This window comes from Dendropsophus ebraccatus, chromosome 12 (genome assembly GCF_027789765.1).
Source record: "Dendropsophus ebraccatus isolate aDenEbr1 chromosome 12, aDenEbr1.pat, whole genome shotgun sequence".
NCBI lineage: Eukaryota > Metazoa > Chordata > Amphibia > Anura > Hylidae > Dendropsophus > Dendropsophus ebraccatus.
Window position 1 is genome coordinate 34002158 of NC_091465.1, and position 17448 is coordinate 34019605.

Consider the following 17448-nt stretch of genomic DNA (forward strand, 5'->3'; position numbering starts at 1 on the left):
TACATGCCAGTCATAATGTTCACTATGGCCTAACCACATGATCTGATGCATTTTCCAATGATTGCTAACGGAAAACCTTTTAATGTATCAGACATTTCCACCCAAAAATGTGTATAAATCTATATGTAAAACTCCTGTCAAGGTGCAATGTTTCTAGTTATTATTCTGTCTCTAAAAAAGATTGCTGCCATTGGCTGCTGTTACAGCTTTACGGGGATTGTCACTTACCTTTTCTAATGTCCTAAGCAACAAATACCTAAAGCATTTATTGTTTTCTTTCTACTTAGATTTTCAATTTACACGGCTGAGTGACCGCCTTGGACCTTTAGTAGTGGCTATATTGATTTTAACACGATTTTCTAAAATAAAAAAAAATAATAGCTTTACATAGGAAAGTTAATATATGCAACAATTGTGCAACACAATAACAATTACTCTACTTATATGTACAATTTAATTTTTATTTTAGGCTTACTCTAAGATGTTGCCTTTTTGTTCCTTTTTGAAAACTAAGCAAGTGTCAATTCAGCCATGTCTGGACCAAGCAAAACCATCTTGAAGTAAATGATCACACAATCAGGTAGGGCAGATGCCTGGGGGGGGGGGTAGCTACGAGGAAATGTGTTCACAAACCACTCTGCTATAGACAGGGTATTTATATACAAGGTTTGAAATGCAAATTTAAAGGGGTTGTCTGGCAGGGTAAGGCCATGGCGTAAGAGACTGGCCATTCCGTTACCCGGCCAAGTCACGGATCAGCCTGTCTCTGAAAAGATTATCCCGGCCGCTACTGCAGTACCAGCCGGGTGATCTTTCGGCCCGCAGAGTTCTGATGCGGGGGCATTTGTGCGCGCTCGCATCAGAACTCCTCACTGCCTGCCGGCTTCTCGCTCCACAGTGTGCACTGACATGGTTTTCTGCGGCCCCTAGTCACTGAATAGCGGCCGCAGAAAACTGACATGTCAGTTGTTTACAGCGCCGCAAGGGTCCCGGCCGGAGCGTATACTATGTGTATACGCTCAGGCCGGGATCCCATAGACAACGGGCAACGTATTTTCTCGTATTAACTACGGCCGCTGTTGCAATCAGAAACAACGGCCGTAAAAATACATTGTGTGAACATAGCCTAAATAAATTTTTTTAACTGGTTATTAAAAAAAGAATAGTAAAAATTATAAGAATTATCTTACCGATCCCTTACTATTTCTCTTCCAATGTCCACTTAAGGCAATAATTGACAGCCATTTCCTGTTTGTCCATAAGAAGTGGGGATCTTCATGCAGGAAATGTTCATTCAGCCAATCATTAGTCCGAATAGAGACCCGAGGATAGAGACCCGGGCAGGTATTTCCTGTGTGTCAGTAGGAAGTAGGGAGAAACACGCCAAAAATGCCCACTCAGCAAATCAATGGCCATAACTTCCGTTTCTTGGCCATTTTGCCAGGAGTGAACCCAAAAAGTCAAATTTGATTTTGAATTACTGAGAGGTTAAAGCAGTACGGTGATTTCAACCTCATATTTGCTGTCTAGTAAAATTACGTTTGATCTCATCCAAAACTACATATAAAAAAAAACCACAAGCCGGGTTAAGGCCACATACAATTATTACGGCTCATCTCCAGCTGCCAGTTGGCACATAAGCTTTAAACGTTCTTAATATAGTTTTTATCTTTCTATAACAGAGAACTGAAAGGTACTCCAAAACAGCCACTCATCCAAACCACAAGCCAATTCTTAATCAAGCCATGAAGGTAATTTAAATTCCCGAAAGCCGATCCGTTTACTTCTGTGCATTGCCAATGATCCGTCGCTTTTTCTTTAACAGTCATGGCTTAGATCAGTCGAGGAACCAACTGAAGCATATGGATATTGGAGGAACTGCCTGGTTATCCTTATTAGTATGAGCAAAAAGTAATATTAATCATTCTATCCCAAACACTAAGGAATTATTGTAAACAGGAGCTCTGTGTCCAGCGAGCGGGAAAAACAGACTTTCAATGCCAAAAAGATAATTGGTTTGGTAGGTTTACAAAATGTGAATTGATTGTTACATAACACACTCAGAAGTTCTTTACATATATCCTAATGAGAGCTTTCAAACAAGGAATGAAATGGACGTCTCCAGAGTGAATTCCTGTTAGGTTAGAGAACAATAACACGAGGGCAAATTAGATATATATTTTAGTTTGATCAATATTTGATCTCCGTAGAGAGAATGCAATTAAACACGCCGATTGGTTCAACATAAATGGATTTGGCTGTGAAGACAAAACATTCTGGATGGAGCGGGAATCCTGATGAAAATCATTGCCAAGAACGGTATTAATATGGAGCACATGGGGGAGAGGGCATATTTATAGAGCTCTCAAAAAATCTCTGGTCAATAACACTGGTCAACAGCCAAAAAGGTTCCGACATGAAAACAGTTGAACGCAACAAATTTTGGGGTGCTGAGATCGAAATTTTGAAATTGCCTCTAATTTTCAAGATAACGACGTACTTTCTATACTTCTCACAGCCTGTGATACAATACTAGGAAAAGTTTGCATCATCAGTATTGCATCATCAACTGGTATATTGCATCATCTTAGAATGACCAATAGTTATGGTATAAGGCTAGGTTTACACTGCGTTTTAGCTATCCGTGTTTTTCATGAAAAACGGATGAAAAAAAACATGCATTTGTGTGCATCCGTTTTGATCTGCTTTTTCATTGACTTCCATTATATATAAAAAAAAAAATAAAAAAAAAGGGATCCGTTTTTTTAACGGACACAAAAGTAGTGTCAACACTACTTTTGTGTCTGTTAATAAAAACGGATCCGTTTCGATCCGTTTTTTTTTTTTTATTATGGAAGTTAATGGACAAATGGAGGTCGTTGGTGGATCAGTAGCCTAATATCAATTTTCTCCCAGGACAGCAGTGGACATTAATAAATGAGCATCCAGTGAGTTACTGGACGGACACTGTGCTCACTGTGACTTCCTATAATGCACATCCAGCACCCAGTGACTTCCTATAATGCACACCCAGCACCCAGTGACTTCCTATAATGCACACCCAGCACGCAGTGACTTCCTATAATGCACACCCAGCACCCAGTGACTTCCTATAATGCACACCCAGCACCCAGTGACTTCCTATAATGCACACCCAGCACCCAGTGACTTCCTATAATGCACAACCAGCACCCAGTGACTTCCTATAATGCACACCCAGCGACTTCCTATAATGCACACCCAGCACCCAATGACTTCCTATAATGCACACCCAGCACCCAGTGACTTCCTATAATGCACACCCAGCGACTTCCTATAATGCACACCCAACACTCAGTGACTTCCTATAATGCACATCCAGCACCCAGTGACTTCCTATAATGTACACCCAGCACCCAGTGACTTCCTATAATGCACACCCAGCACCCAGTGACTTCCTATAATGCACACCCAGCACTCAGTGACTTCCTATAATGTACACCCAGCACCCAGTGACTTCCTATAATGCACACCCAGCACCCAGTGACTTCCTATAATGCACACCCAGCACTCAGTGACTTCCTATAATGCACACCCAGCACTCAGTGACTTCCTATAATACACACCCAACACCCAATGACTTCCTATAATGCACACCCAGCACCCAGTGACTTCCTATAATGCAAACCCAGCACCCAGTGACTTCCTATAATGCACACCCAGCGACTTCCTATAATGCACACCCAGCACCCAGTGACTTCCTATAATACACACCCAACACCCAATGACTTCCTATAATGCACACCCAGCGACTTTCTATAATGCACATCCAACATCCAGTGACTTCCTATAATGCACACCCAGCACCCAGTGACTTCCTATAATGCAAACCCAGCACCCAGTGACTCTCTATAATGCACACCCAGCACCCAGTGACTTCCTATTATGCACAACAAGCACCCAGTGACTTCCTATAATGTACATCCAGCACCCAGTGACTTGGTATAATGAACAACAGTCACCCAGTTACTTGGTATACTGGACAATGGCTTCACTGCTTCCACAGAAAACCCCCCACAATTCATCCTACTCTCCTCTCTGTCCCTATCTCTCTGTATTTCTCTCCCTGCTGCAACCTGCTCTCCACTATACATAGAAACATTGAAGATTGTCAACAGAAAAAGACCACTGGGTCCATCTAGTCTGCCCTTTTAGTATTTTCATTCTTATTATCTTAGGATAGAAATATGTTTATCCCAGGCATGTTTAAATTCTGTTATTGTAGATTTAACAACCGCATCTGCTGGAAGTTTGTTCCAAGCATCTACTACTCTTTCAGTAAAGTAATATTTTCTCACGTTGCTTCTGATGCCCCCCCCCCCCCCAATACACAGCCGACTGTCCGCCTCCAGGAGGCCAATCTCCTTATATAGAGGGTGATGGGGGTTGCTGACATCACAGTGGGGTTTGCAGCTGATTGGACGGGCACAAGGGATTATGGATAATCATTGCTCCTGCCAAAAGGCAGATCTGTAAGCTCATATGTGCGGCTGCTATTGAGGCTGCCATGTTTAGTGAATTTGCAAAGCAAATTTAATGCCCGATTCGCTGCTAAACGAAATTCGCCAGATTCGCTTTGCTCATCTCTAGTTTTACCCTAAAGAGGTTTTCCAATAAAGAGAACTTATTACCTATTCATAGGATAAGTGCTAAGTGTCTTATCAGTGGGGGTCCAATCACGAGAATGGGGGATGTGAGTACTCCATTCTTCCATACCATTTAAACTCTACATGACTGCCAGACACCATTTTGCTATCTCTGCCAGCAATGCACATACTCAACCACATATTTAATTACTCAGGAACTCTGTAGGGGTTAAAGCCATTAGACCCGCATTAATCATATGCTTATCATGTATCCTGTGGATTGGTAATGAGTTGTCACTAGGGTAAAACCCCTTTAAGGATTGCAGACTTAGGCAATGTTCACATAGAGTAAAATAAAAACAAAATAATGCAATAGAATAGGTATAAAACATGGCTGTATTTTTAACTAATAATGTGCTACATTAAAGTCTATGGAAAAAAGCTGTCTGCACACAGCGCAAAACATTTTTTCTATAGACATTAAAGGGGTACTCCAGAGGGAAAAAATGTTTTTAAATCAGCTGGTGTCAGAAAGTTATATACTGTAGATTTGTAAATTAGTTCTACTTAAAAATCTCCTCTTCCAGTACTTGTCAGCTTCTACATGCAGGAAGTGATGTATTCTTCTCAATCGGATGCGGTGCTCTCTGCTGCCACCTCTGTCCGTAACAGGTACTGTCAAGATCCCCAAAGAAAATCTCTTCTTCTCTGGACAGTTCCTGACAGGGACAGAGGGGGCAGCAGAGAGCACTGTGCCAGACTGGAAAAAAAAATACACAACTTCCTGTAGGACATACAGCAGCTAATAAGTATTTGCAATGATTTTTCTTTTTTAATAGAAGTAATTTACAAATCTACATAACTTTTTAATAGCTGTTGATTTGAAAGAAAAGAATCTCCAGACTGTCCCTTTAATGTAGCACATTATAATAAGTACAGACGCGTTTTATTCCTATTCTACAGCCATATTTTCTTTTTATTTTACTGTGTGTGAACATAGCCGTATTGTTCTTCATCAACCTGAGAATTTTCTCATTTTGACACTGCCATAGGTTAAAATGACAAATCAATAATTCATTTCTACCCTAATCTGTGACCTGGTTTGGGCTTCCATTAATGGGATACAGATCTGTCCTTTGGCAAAAACAATTTTCCAGCAACAGTAACTGACAACAACCAAAAAAGATTTTACGCGGTAGATTAACTTTTCCACAGATATATGCCTTCATTTGGCATTTGTCAAGCCTATTAATGTCACACAAATGTGCCAACAGTTGGCAGAAAATGGCCTAGATCATCCTTCTCAGCCATCCAAAATATCGAGTTCATGGCCGGCTCTACTGTAGGTTTTAAACAACAGACTTGTAATTATTTTTGTGTATTTATTATATCATAATGTTTCCCTGGTTTTAATATCTGATATGATTTTGTAAAAAATTTTTCTAATTTATTTTTTAGTTTTCTTAGCATAGGCAAGGGTAGGCAGTAGCCTAGGGTGCCATCTAGTGGTTCAGGGCAGGGGGCGCCAGGCTTCAGACTAGTGCCACAACAATTCCACACACTGTGCCCACTGAATATTTCCATGCACTGTACCCCAAAAAACAGTTCTTTGTTTCCTTTATTGTAATACAAAACATAATCCCAGGAAATCCATTAATAAACACTATGGGATAGATTTATCAAACATAGTGTAAAGTGAAACTGGCTCAGTTGCCCCTAGCAACCAATCAGATTCCACCTTTCATTTTCCAAAGAGTCTGTGAGGAATGAAAGGTGGAATTTGATTGGTTGCTAGGGGCAACTAAGCCAGTTTTACTTTACACCATGTTTGATAAATCTCCCCTTATGTCCTCCTGAAATTTATTATAATACACACTGTGGTACTCTGAAATTCATTATAATACATTATTATACATTATAATATAAGGCGCTCCAGTCTGACACTGATCAATAGCACCGCCTCCGAACCTCACTCAGCAGTGATCAATAGCTCCACCCACCTCCCACTTTCCTATATTAATAACAATAATTCATGACTGTCTAGTATTAAATGTTAAAAAAATATATTTGTTATGGTTTTTATATATGTGTTTTTTTGTATTTTGTATTTACTTTCTCTGCCTAGGGCCCTGAAACACGTTGTTCCAGTCCTGAAGCACCCACCATGGGTCTTTACATCCATACACCTGTCAGAGAAGGGAACTAGACAACAAAGGATAGGTGCTGCCCTAATGCCGGCACCTGCTGTCTCTGCCTAATTGCCTCAACTGCCCTAGGTGGGAGCGGACAACTGGTCAACAGTCCCTTACCTGTATAAGTGAACACTGAACGAAGACAAGACAGACAAAAACACAATAAATTAGAGTCAGGGGTCGGGAACAATAACTAATGGGCAGTGTAGCACAAAAACGTAAACCAATAGAGAAGTCAAGAGTCAAAAGTCAGAAAGTCAATATACCAGTAACACAATGCATGAACAAACGCTAGGTCAAGAGGGTCTGAGGCACTATTGCAGGCAAGGAGGGAGGGGAAAAACACAGGGATATGGGAGGTGAAGTCCAAGCCCCAGACCTGATTGGGGCCTGGGACTTCAGCCTCCAAAAAAAAAAAGCTGAACCTGCCAGTCAGCATTACTGAAAATACAGCTGAGCACCTGACCGGAGAGCCCAGGTCACAGTGTGGTGGCTAAGGACACCGCCATCTGACAGGCCGGCAGCACACTCTGGCGGTGCCAGGAGATTACCGCGCAACTCCTGACAATACCATCAAAGTAGATTTCCAAATTTCTTCATTATACTTAAAATAATGTTAACTTTTCAGCCATCAGCAGATTGACATATAAATTGTTTATTTATTTATTTTATTTTATTTGCTTCTAAGTGTTATAATTTTAAAAGAACAAGATATCATGTTGGTCATGCTTAAACTGGAATTTGAGTGACAGGTATAATTTAGAATCATTTGTCCAGTTCAACATATTTGGGTTAAACACATACGCCTTTAGCCGCCCATGCACTTATTGCTTTTATACAGACTTGTCCAATAAATGGTCCAGACACATATTTGTCATGTTTCATGTAGACAGAATATTGAATAACTGTCCAGTTAGACAAAATTGCTACGGACTGGAGCCACAGTATGTGTTACTTAGCCTGTAACCTTTCCAGGCACAGAAGTAATAAGCGAAAAATATGTGTTAGCATGTCCTGGAAGCTACGGCAGTGGTAGAGGGGTAACTAGGTCATTGTATATTTTGATTTAATTAAGGTTTATTTATGGGGAAAAACATATTTTTCAGGAAACAAATGTCAGGAACCCAAATATAAGATCAATAGAAATTCCTTCTCTTATGAACAATGATGTATAGTAAAATAGAACCTGTATCATTCAACATGCTTGTTGAAATCCATATATCATTGTAACTTGAAGCCTGTGTAGTATACCCATTGCTTGTTGCAATTGCATTTGACACCGGTTATCAAAAAAAAAAAAAAAAATAATAATAATATATATATATATATATATATATATATATATATATATATATATGTAATTTTATTTCAATAAAATTTTATTTTAAGAATAAACCAATTAGACAGAATATGTAAAGGACTTACAGTTACATAACATTAAAGGGGTATTCCAATTTTATTTTTAATTTTTTTTTAAATCAACTGGTGTCCGAAACTTAAATGGATTAGTAATTTACTTCTGTTTTTTAAATATCTCAAGTCTCAAGTCTTCCAGTACTTATGAGCTTCTGTATGTCCTGCAGGAAGTGTTGCATCATTTCCAGTCTGACACAGTGCTCTCTGCTGCCACCTCTGTCCGTGACAGGAACTGTCCAAAGTAGAAACGGTTTTTTGATGAGGATTTCCTGCTGTTTCACAAACAGAAGTGGCAGCAGAGAGCACTGTGTCAGACTAGAAAGAATACACCACTTCCTGCAGGGCATATAGCAGTTGATAAGTATTGGAAGACTTGAGATTTTTAAATACTGGTTAAAACAAGACACATGGAGTTAAGTTGATGTTTAACATGGCACATACAATACAGTTTGCTGCATCATGGTTTCAAATATATTAAGTGTCAAACTGAAACATGCTACATCTGTACTTTTTACAGTATAGGACACTATATAGGAATGCTGGTTTGCTGATAAAAATCTAAGCTGCCATTCCTTGCACATTTCTAGATTTGAGCAGCTAGCTACTATGGCAGAATGCTAACATGTCCCCATATGGGCCCTAAAGGGCTGCTGTCTATTGTTGATGGAATACTGATGTTTCACAATGGGGCCCTGGAATGTGGCTGGCTAATGTTGATGGAATGGTTACATCTAACAATGGGGCCCTGGAATGCGGCTGGCTATTGTTGATGGAATGTTCACATCTTACAATGGGGCTCTGGAATGTGGCTGGCTATTGTTGGAATACTGATGCTTTACAGTGTGGCCCTTGAATGCAGCTGGTGAACTAAGCTGCTAGCTAATAAAATGTGGTTCAAAAAGAGAAACGTGTTAAAGGAGAAGTTCAACGAATGCGGCAGCCGGCATGGGTAGGGGGGAAATTGATTACAAGTAGGGACTTACCTCACCCAGTGCCTGCGGTCAGCAGTGGGAGCAGCCGTGCGACCCCTGCCAGAAGGCATTTTCCCCCAAGTTGTGATGAGGCCTGTCCTGGCTGATCAGCTCAGCCAATCAGTGACTGGAGCGCGACCCACCAAAGTCACTGATTGGCTGAGCGGGCAGTCCATCAGTCGGGCTGTGACGTGTCAGTGCCGGAGATCCCAGGGTCTGGCGGGGGCCCTGTGGCAGGTCCCACTGCTCACTGCAGCCATGGGGAGAGGTAAGTTCCTACTTGTAATCAATTTCCCCCCTGCCAGCTGCCGCCTTTAGTAGATCACTGGACTTCTCCTTTAAGTACACATTTACCATGTGCAAAGATTTATGGTGAACTCATTTGCACACTGTAACATATCGGAGAATGCAAAAATTCATGTAGTATTACAAATCTTCAGAATACTAAAAATCTATGCAATATATATATACGATCTGTAGTCATTCTTCTATACTGTATACCCACCTCTGAACATAGGCCCCATAATTAAATTATACCCCTTCTGTAATTGGTTCACATACACACACACACACACACACACATTTAATGTTCCCAATGAGCATCTTTTCACTATTCCTGCCTCCCCTGCTGCTTATATAGAACAGATGGGGGTGGAGCATAGCAAGTCTGGCACTGATTGGCTGATGCTAAGCACTCAGTGTCAGGAATCTGGTCAGCTGACTTCAACTAGTGCTTATTTTTGGGGTAGGGCTTATATTTGAAGCCTACACCAAAAAGTCTGTAGAATTAAGCTAAGTCTTATTTTTTGGTGTATGTAAAAACGGTAGAACTGGTCTACCATAGTTAGGGAGCAAGAAACCCCTTCAACCTGTTGACTATACACAATGCACTTACATAAAATACTCTCACAAAAATACACTCACAAAAATAATAATAATAATTTGCTCCACCATCTGTTTATATACATATCATTGCCTCATCCTCTGATACTCAAGGAGTTAACAAGTGTCTCTCAGTCTCATGCTGCGCTTTCAAAAAAGAAAATATCAAGAGTAGAGATGGATAGATACAGTAATTACAAGGCGAACAAGTGATGGGAAGGCTGCAGACGTTGTGATCATTCATCTATATATAACTCCGGAGACACCAAAGCTGTTGGGGAAACAGAGACCACATTAGATTACAGATCAGGAGTCTCGGCTGTAACTAGGTAGTAACCTTCAATTCTACAAAGAACAGAAGTTACAAGTAAAATAAATGTCATCTTTATTAATTAGACAATGCAAAAGCAATCATGAACGGTGATAAAAAGAAAAAAAAAAAACTGCGAATAAAACCAGACGGCATGATATATCAGAGAGGCAATGGTACATGACTATGTGTAACTCCACAGCGAGGAAGCAACCAGTATACAGACCCTTTAAGTCATAGCAGGTGTTCCCTTCATTATCTTTAAAAGACATGTCGTTGTATGATACAAGCATAAGGTCATACTGGTCGTGAAGATTTTATTCTGGAAGAATCAAGATTTTTGTCAACCTCCCGATTTATGGTTTGGCATTTTGACTTTTTTTTTTTTTTTTTTTATATACATCTCCTAAAATACCTTTTTCTCCATTTCTCCATCAATAGATCAGATGCCTATAGCAGCAAATCCGACTCCAGCCTTCATTTTACAGAGAACTTTTACACATGAAAGAAAGAAGCTGATTGGCTGCCGTTTCTTTACACAAGGTTTGATAAATCTCCTCCTTGGAGTATATGGTACATTAATTGTAAATAGGGATGAGCAAATTTACAGTGTTAGCCCATGTTCCCACTGCGTAAGTTCCGTAATTACGACCATAATTACTATGGAACTTACGTAGTGGTACCTTCTAAGGAATTCTGGCCGGAGTGTATACACATGGTATACACTCTGGCTGAGATCCCTAGCGATGGCGAAAGAAACTGACATGTCAGTTTTCTGCGGCTGCTATTCAATGAATAGCAGCTGCAGAAAACCTGTCAGTTGACAGGATGCTAATTCAGCAGCAGTGAAGATCATCCGGCCAGTACCGCAGTACCGGCCGGGATGATCTTTTCTGACATCGGCCATTCTGGGACGCGGTGTCTTACTAAGTGGGAACATAGCCTTAAGGAGTGAAGCACTTCACTAGTCTTGGCGGTCGGCTCATCAGCTGGCTGTCTTTGAACTCTGTGCCGCTCCTCTTCGGGTACAGAGAAAAGGCTGAATCCAATCCTGGGAAACTGAGAGAAGAAAGTTTCCCAGGAATGGATCCAGCTCTCATCCAGCCCAGGAGCAGAGCAGCAAGGAGCGGCATCGAGTTCAAAGGCAGCCGGCTGACAAGTACTTGGCTTTGTCATTACTGTAAATTCACTTATCCCTAATTGTAAACATTTTCGTTGTGTATATAGTTGCACTGTTTTAGTTATTTTTCACATAGTTAAAATTTTTCTAATGTGATCTTTTTTTTTTATCTAATTTCTAGATATTTTGCACCCTATGAATCAAAGCTTTTTATTCTTGTAATTAACTTATTATTCACTGGAGATATAAATGCTTGCAGGGTTCTCTTATGATTTGGTATCCATTCTATTTATTCTATTACATACTATAGATATAGTATATATTTACTATGAGGTTTGTGCCATGAGGGGAGTAGTACAGCAATGTAATCCCTCTCTTGCACATTTAAGAGAAGCCATAGCCTTCTCTGCCAGTATACATCTGTTGTACCACTCCACAGATGTGTGTGTGTGTGTGTGTGTGTGTGTGTGTGTGTATGTGTCTCTGTCTGTCTGTCTGACTGTTGTGTGCTGTACTCATCTGATAAGTGTATGTGTCTGTTAAGAGTGCTGTGCTTGTCTGTTGTGTGCTGTGCTTGTCTATGTGTATACAGTATGTCTGTTGTGTGTGCTGTGCTTGTCTATGTGTATACAGTATGTCTGTTGTGTGTGATGTGCTTGTCTATGTGTATGTCTGTTGTGTGTGCTGTGCTTGTCTATGTGTATGTCTGTTGTGTGTGCTGTGCTTGTCTATGTGTATATGTCTGTTGTATGTGCTGTGCTTGTCTAGGTGTAAACAGTATGTCTGTTGTGTGGGATATGCTTGTCTATGTGTATGTCTGTTGTGTGTGATGTGCTTGTCTATGTGTATATGTCTGTTGTGTGTGCTGTGCTTGTCTATGTGTATATGTCTGTTGTATGCACCATGCTTGGCTATGTGTATGTCTGTTGTATGTGCCATACTTTCTATGTGTGTGCCATGCTTGTCTGGTGTATGTGTCTGTTACGTGTGCTGCACTTGTGTGGCTTGTGTGTATCTCATGTGTACCGCTCTTGTTTGTTACGTTCTAAGTACGTCTGGTTGGGCCCCTTGAACTCATTGACCAGCAATGTATTACATAATTCAAAATGATCTAGCTATATTACTTGACACTTATTAACAATCATATGTAATGGCACTTGGACTTCTTAATATTTTTTTTCTCTTAGCCAAGCAATAGTGTGGGCGAGCGTCAATTAAATTTTCCCTGCCAGAATTACATGGAAAATCAAATTTATTGATGGCTACTATGTGCTTGAGATCAATCTCAGGTAGAGGACGCTGTGAGTGAGAGATAAGGAGGGGGTCAGAGCCTCCGCTCACTACAGGCTTCTTCTACATAGCAATGGAAATTAGAGATTAAGAGTTGTATACACTATAAAGGATGAATACATGAAGTCAGCCATATATGAGAAATAATTAACCAATATCCATAAATATAGTATAAAATGGTAACAGTGAAATGAGTTGAGTGGCCCATATTTATAATCTCCAATGGAACTGGAGAAAAAGAAAGCTAAGAAATACATTGAAATCTACTTAAACCTCTAGATCACTTAAAGGTACAGTACACACCTTTTCATTAAACTGAACTGAGGAAATACTGTGGATTGCACCAAAATCCTCAGTGGAAAGTGTACATAAAGCATTGATCATTTTAACATTAATTTTGAGGAGATTTTTTTTCACAGTGTGTGGATGAGGCTTTGTACCACATGCGGCTGAACCTCGCAACAGTTACACTTCCACCCGGCATAATATGCATTTTAAAGGAGGGCCACTATATACATTGAGCATAGGCACAGGAAAATGCCCCCCTGGTGCAACTGTGATTGCCGAACACCTTAACCTTTCAATAATACTGTTCACAGTTGATTGTAGGAGATTTAAATGGGTACTCAGATATCAGAAAATGTTTTTTTAACAAAATTGTCAACCCAAACTATATTAATTATTAAAACACAAAAACACAGAAAAATGCAACAGCTCACCGCAACAGCAAGATACAGACCCACCATAGACATGAAAATAATTAAAAGCAGCCCCCCCAACTGCCCAAAAAATTCCCACAAAAATAATGAGTCTCTTGGTTACTATTTGCAAACAGCGTAAACTGCCTCACCACGATAAGGTGGACTCATATCGAGGCAGACCCTACACTGTATGTACACTATGGCCTCTCCATGGCGTATAATACGCCTATGCTCTGGGCATGCAAGATCCGTCTAATACCTGCAAAAATAATTGCACCACCTGGGTGAGACAGGTGGAGTGCACGACCAAATAGAGGCAGCCACTCCCCCAACTGGAACACAGAAAAAAAAGGAAAAAAAATTGGTCAGCTCTCCTAGAACACTGTTCACACTAGGCAGGAGCACGTTGCCATGGCTGAAATTACAAACACATAAAAACACAGAAAAATGCAACAGCTCACCGCAACAGCAAGATACAGACCCACCATAGACATGAAAATAATAAATATATTAATTATTAATATATAGTGGTATAACTATCAGTTCAGGCTTCATCATGCTTTACCTTGATTCACCTGACAAGAAATTAAAAGCAGTTGAAAGAGGTGGGACGCCCAGTGTCCCTCAGTGTCCTGGCGCCCCATGTCCTTTGTTCTAGTCCATGTGCTGCAATAAATACACTACAGCCTCCCTTCTCATGCTGCCCGGCCGTCTGCTCGTAGTCCTGGCTCTATCCCCTCTGGCTTTCTCTGCCTCTGCTGGGGCTGCACTGCAGACCCGCATAATGAAGCCAGGCTGAGCTGGGGATCAGAGTGCTCCCCCATCGGGACTCCACTCCTCATATCCCCCTGCTGGTACACTGCTCCATACCCGGCCCAGCCTGGCTTCATTAGGCATTAGCAGGAGGGGGCAGAGCCATTGCTAAAGCAGATGGCCAGGTGGCATGAAAATGGAGTGTATTTATGGTGGGGGCAGCTACAACACGGGACACAGGCTGCCATTGACATTGAGGGACACTGAGCATCCCCTGGGGCAGGGGGGAACACTGCCCTGCGATTAAAGGGGCAATAGTATTATACCGGGGGATGGGGATACAGGCACCACAACTGTGCCAGGGGCAGCAGCAGCTGCTGGGCACACAGTTGCCCTGGTCACACATTCTAGTCTTCAGTTGCAGGGTCCAGTGCCCAGTCCTGCCATCATCCTTTCCAGCAGCCACCACACAGCTCTCGGAGTTCCAGCGGGTCATCACCATTTTAGCAAGATTACAAGACTTCAGGCAGAAGTGCAGGGAAAAAAACACATTGGGGGAGATTTATCAAACATGATGTAAAGTGAAACTGGCTCAGTTGCCCCTAGCAACCAATCAGATTCCACCTTTCAAGAGTCTGTGAGGAATGAAAAGTGGAATCTGATTGGTTGCTAGGGGCAACTGAGAGTTTCACTTTACACCATGTTTGATAAATCTCTCCCATTATGTGCATTTCCCATAATAAGTGTATATTGGTAATTTGTAGATCTTTTGGGGGGCAATACAATAATTTAACAAAAATTTTGTCGGACTTCTCCTTTAAGGTGCTCCTTAAATTCAAAAATTGGTTTTGAAAGAATATAAAAGGAATCTAATAAAAACTAAAAAATAACCTGAACCAACCTAGGATTTGATGTTTGTGATTGCTGTCTTTCATTGCTAAAGTAGACCGCCTGGAAGGAGATTTCAAAGAAAAAGTCCCTTTTGTATGCATAAAAAAATATGAAAACTGGCTGTTTAATATCTTACTTGCTGCTGAGATCACTTGAAGTTACATAACCAAAGTCTAATGTTCCAATCCTGAGGGAATTGGATGACAACATCTTCCCTTCCAATTACTGTCAGGTGCACAGTTGTCATGGAGATCTTGTGTGGATCCAGATCATCGCCAAATACAATACAAATCTTACATGTCTTGAATAATTACAATTATGAGTGTATTTGTGGAGACATCCATTGGTCGTTGGATAATTGTAGAACAGGATATGTTATTAGATTTTGGGTCTGCGATATGCAGGTCATCTTTATTTTTAGTTTTATCATTAGATTTTTTTTTCTGATCCTATTATTTTTTTTATTGTGTGGTTTCTGCTGCAGGCACTGTGTCCAGGCACGTAAAGGAGCAACTCCCCCTCCCCCACTTTTGCAGAGAGTTTCGGTATGCAACTTTTTTTAATGGATTCTTTTAGGTCTTTTAATTTATTATTTTTTTGGTTTGTTTCAAAGCTGTAAACATAAACTTATGTATAATACCCAAAACCAAATACAACCCATACAATAAACTGACCATATTATGTCAATTGGTGAGCAAAATAATGTGATTTATATTCTTATCCATGTTAACAGTACCTAGTATATACCCCAAAATAAAGTCCTCATGAACAGCTCTTGATAAAAAGAACACATAAAAGTAAAAAGTATTAAAAAGAAAAAAATATATTATTTTAGTTTACTGTGGGAGTATTCAGGCAAATGTTTTATATTTAAAGGGGGTACTCCTTTACTCCTAGGGTAAATAGAGAAAGTAGGGGCAGGAGGTGGTGGGAACATAATAATGAAGTTATACTTACACCCCCCACCCCCCACCCCGACACCACCACTCACTGTCAGCCTCCGAACTTCTAAATCTCTCGGGTTCCTATGTCAACACAACAACATAGGAACTACCCACTCAGCCAGTCAGTACAAGATATTGGCAGGTGACTGTGAACAGCAGTGCTAAGCTGTAGAAGCTAAAGAAGACACATACATGTCCATCAAGTTTAACCAAGGAAAGGATATCTCTGCAAGTTTTTCAAATGTCAAAATTTTAAACCAGGACCTTGTAGAGGATAGATAGATAGATAGATAGATAGATAGATAGATAGATAGATAGATAGATTTCCAGTGTCAAACCTGTTATCCAGAACTCCCAAGTGAGTTAGATAATACACAGTAACTATTTCCCAGCATTTGCTGTTGACATTATTGAGATTCTGCTGGATCAGAAGGAGATCTAAATCATCTCTTAGACGGGATATTAGCCAATGTGAACCTAGCACTACAGGGGTGGGCCTGGCACTGATCCCTGTCCAAAGTCAGTTTTGGCCAAGAAGGTGGGGTAACCTGGTAACTTGGAAAGGGTGTGCATGAAGCTTTGGAATCTAAGCACAAGTCAATCCTAGATGTATGAGGCTCCGGGGAGGACATCGTCTTATCTTTTCTATAATTCAGATGAGGATTCTGAGTATAAACACATTTAAAATGAAAGACATTTAACTTCTTAAAGGCCTAGACACTAGGTTCTCATATTAGCTATGCATTCTTCATCTCAACATTCCAGAATTTTGCAGGGTAACTTAATTGTGTAATATGCCCTAACAGGCATTCATAAAATAGTAGTAGTGGTGCAAAACACTTTACGGTATACTCAAATCACAGTACACGTAGTACGTGCAATTGCAATTGGGTTCAATCTCTCTTTATTAAATTTTTTTTTTTAAAAGAAACAAGAAGAAAGACAATCAATACAAACAAATTGAGGACAGAACATTTCCAAATACATCTAACAATGATAATTCTAACCACAAAAGGTGAACACCCCGCCAGTTTTTATTGTCCCCCTTCCTACCCCACAGCGCCAACAATCCTCAGGTATCTCCGGATTAATTGAGTGTAATAAGGCAGGGCACCTATACCACGTGCAATTGCAATTGAGACGGAAAGCATGACTGTGGCAGAATACACACAGAGGCATGTGTTGTTTTGTTTTTACTTGAATGAGTCTACTAGGGCCAGAGACCATGTGATACTTCTAAGAGTCTGATTGCACCTGGAGCTGTTTCCTATAGTTTTGCTATGAGTTCTTAGGGATGCTTTCTGCTGCCTTCATCTTGCCTTGCTTATGGGTTACTCAATGTGTTGCCCCAGC

At 40.5% G+C, this 17448-nt stretch overlaps 1 long non-coding RNA gene across 1 annotated transcript; it reads left to right on the forward strand.

Moving 5' to 3' along the window:
• The first annotated feature begins 474 nt into the window (after window positions 1–474).
• LOC138770030 (uncharacterized) lies at window positions 475–15762 on the forward strand. The gene is made up of 4 exons (XR_011359377.1): window positions 475–580; window positions 1683–1751; window positions 10838–10939; window positions 15636–15762. It is a non-coding gene; the product is annotated as an uncharacterized lncRNA (long non-coding RNA).
• Window positions 15763–17448: the final 1686 nt, after the last annotated feature.